Source organism: Tenrec ecaudatus, chromosome 14 (assembly GCF_050624435.1).
Source record: "Tenrec ecaudatus isolate mTenEca1 chromosome 14, mTenEca1.hap1, whole genome shotgun sequence".
Taxonomy (NCBI): Eukaryota; Metazoa; Chordata; class Mammalia; order Afrosoricida; family Tenrecidae; genus Tenrec; species Tenrec ecaudatus.
The window spans coordinates 19,405,262-19,408,553 of record NC_134543.1 but is presented as its reverse complement, the minus strand read 5'-3'; the positions used below and the strand labels follow the sequence as shown (position 1 = coordinate 19,408,553).

At 36.1% G+C, this 3,292-nt stretch overlaps 1 non-coding gene across 1 annotated transcript; it reads left to right on the top strand.

The window, feature by feature from the left end:
• Window positions 1-443: 443 nt before the first annotated feature.
• Window positions 444-607, top strand: LOC142427137 (U1 spliceosomal RNA). Its single transcript, XR_012779954.1, has one exon. It is a non-coding gene; the product is annotated as a U1 spliceosomal RNA (small nuclear RNA).
• The last annotated feature ends 2,685 nt before the right edge of the window (window positions 608-3,292 follow it).

The following is a 3,292-nucleotide window of genomic DNA, read 5'->3' as shown; positions in this document are numbered from 1 at the left end:
TTTAAATTGAATCTTCATATAAGTCATCAATAACATAAGGAGAAAATAAAGGAAATTTTTTACATTTCATTTTAAATGGTAAAGCAGTTTTTAACTGGAATGGGAAAAGTATAAGTATACATGTAATAATCCATAAAGGAATACAAATAGACACTGCCTAGTTGCATTTTGACTTCTATCAATCCTGTAGGATAGACTACAATTGCCTCATATGATTTCCAAGTCTGTAATCTTTGCAGAAGCAGACTCTCCATCTTATTCCCATGGACTCATTGGTTGCTTCAATTCACTGATGTGATTTTTGTTTTTGGCAGGTTAATACTTTCCCCATTACTATGTCAGGGTTATTTATAGCCCTTCAAGCAACACCCAAAAATAACTATGCAAAGAGGTATAATAAAAGAAAACAAAAATAAACTGTATTATATAAAAATAGAATACGAATACTTACATGGCAGGGAAGACACCATGATCATGAAGGTGGTTTTCCCAGGGCGATGCTCACCCATTGCGCTGTGGGTGTGCTGACCCCTGCGATTTCCCCAAATGCGGGAAACTCGACTGCATAATTTGTGGTAGTGGGGGACTGCGTTCGCTCTCTCCCCTGTTAAAAAAAAATAGAATACGAAAAGCAGCTCAAATAGTCCAAAGGAAGACATGAAATTAAAAACATAATTAAAATAAGGAAACAAAACAACTCACCTGCACTGAGTCGATTCAATCTCCGAGCAACCCAACAAGATAGAGTAAAACGGTTGTTGCGGGTTTCTGTGACCGGAACTCTTCACAGAAGAACGCTCCCTCTCTCTCCCCGGGAATCACAGGGAGTTTCAAACTGCTGAAGATGGGGCTAGCAGCCCATGGATAATGCCACCAGGACTCCTTGGAGATCATAGAAACAAAGAAAAAATCATAATGCAATAGACATAATTTCAAACTCTTTGAAATTACATTAAATATAAACGGTCTAGAAACACAATGCTAAAACAGATGAAAATGGCTGTAATTGATCTAAGTACACTGTGTTGTGGGAAAAGGATTGACACTGTCAATGAAGCACTGACAAATGACGCCATTCAAACTTACCACCATCTCTCTGGAGAAGGAGAAGGGTATGGGCTCTGGCAATGGTTTACAGCCTATGAACTCCCATACAGAGCTCCTATGAATCAGAATTGACCTGATGGAAGGGAGTCTCTGTTTGTTTGCTTAGCTAAGTTGAACACAATGAAATATACAATTATAGGTAACATAAAGATAAAGTGATAGAAAAATAAATTCAATTCAAATTCTAATGAAAGGTAATCTGAAATGATATTAACATTAGAGAAAGTAGAATTTCATAAGCAAAAGATATAGTGTGGGACAATGACAGATGTGTAATGGTATAAGGATAATTCACTAAGGAAATGTCAGCGTTCCAAAATGTGAGTATAACAAATAATAGACATTAAAACTATGTGAAACAAGTTTAACAAAACTATCCTGGATGATTGTTTGACTCATTCTTATAAAGCTAAATAAACACAGTATAAATACACTATAAACTATATGCCATAGAAAAATATAAGTTTAGGTTCATGCCCGATACCATTACTGAGAGTGTACAATTTACAAGCTTAGAGAACCTCACCCTTTCCCCATGAGGTGGTGGTGAGTTTTAGTCACTTATTTTGATGTCTGAAGTCTAATGTCCATCCCACAGCACCACAGGGCCATAGGAATACACACACACACACACACACAGGTAAGTACCAAAAACGGGAGGGAAATGATTTTATTTTCAAAGCTATGGATTTAATTTTTTTAAAACAAAACAACCTTATACCTTCACAGAACTCTCCATTACATTGAATCCGTTTGTCAAATCTGCGATTCCATGCTTGGAAATAGTTTTCAAAGTCATTTGCTTTGATGACTGACAGCACCCTCAAGTTTTCTTCACCTCTTTTATGTGGTCAAATCGCTGTTCCTTCATGTGCCTCTTCATTTGAGGAAACAAAAAGAGGTTGTACAGAGCAAGATCAGGTGCGTGGGATAAGGGAGGCATATTGTTTGTTTTTTTCCCAAAAACAGGAGCACTGAGATGACTATGTGAGCAATTGCCTTGTCATGGTGGCAAAACCAGTCCCCTGTCTGCCACAGATCAGGTCTTTGTCTCACACTGTTCCAAAATCTTTTCAGAACCTCTGAATTGAAAGTTTGATTACCAGTCTGATCTGATGGAACAAACTCCAAATGCATTATCCCCTACACAAAACTGGAAAGAATCCACATATTCTTTTTCAATGAGGGAATAAAATATGGTGAATATTCAAAATGAAATATCACTGTGAAATATAGAGGAACAAATTACTGATAAGCAACATTTGGATTCATCTCAAATGCGTTATGGAAAGTAAACAAACCTAGTCTCAATAGGTTTCTTACTTTATTATATTTCTCATGTTCCATTCTTAAAGAGACAAAGTATAGTAATTATTAGTGCTTAAGACTTGTATGTGTGTGCGTGTGTGTGTGTGAACATGTATGTATAAGATAAGGTGTTTTGAAATAAGACCCCAAGAAAAATATGAGAAGGCAATGAAACTGTATTATATCCTGACTGTGACCATGGCTACATAAGTTTATAAATATATATTGAATTCAGAGCACTGCACAATATATAATAAATCACTTTTATAGTATGATAAATCAAAATTAATTAAATGATAAGGACAGTATTGAAATATTCCCCAAACTTTTCTCAGGTCCATGGATTGGCCCACTGATACATATATATTGTTGCTATTCTTAGGTGCCCTTAAATTGGTTCAGACTCATATCTACACTTTGCACAACAGAACAAAACACTACCTTGGTCTTGCCCATTTCTCAATTATTGTTATGCTAAAGTCCATTGTTGCAGACCCTTTATCTATCTCCCTGAAGGTCTTCTTATTTTTCATTGATCCTCTACCAAGCATGATGTCTTTTTGCTGAAATTGATCTCTACTGAAAACATGCATAATAAAATCTTAACAAAAATTTTGCCATCACAGCTCTTAGAAGCTTTTTTTTTTTAGAAGCTTTTTTATTATACTTTTGCCAAGATACATTTGCTTTGCTTTCTGGTAGTCCAAGTGGAATTTTCAAAATTCCTCGACACCACTGGTGTCAGAAAAATCATATCATTGTGTGCTCACCTCCCTGATAATGATCGCCAAAGACAAATGTGTGCATAAGCAAATGTGGTGAAGAAAGCTGATGGTGCCTGGCTATCAAAAGATATAGCTTCTGGGGGTCTTAAAGG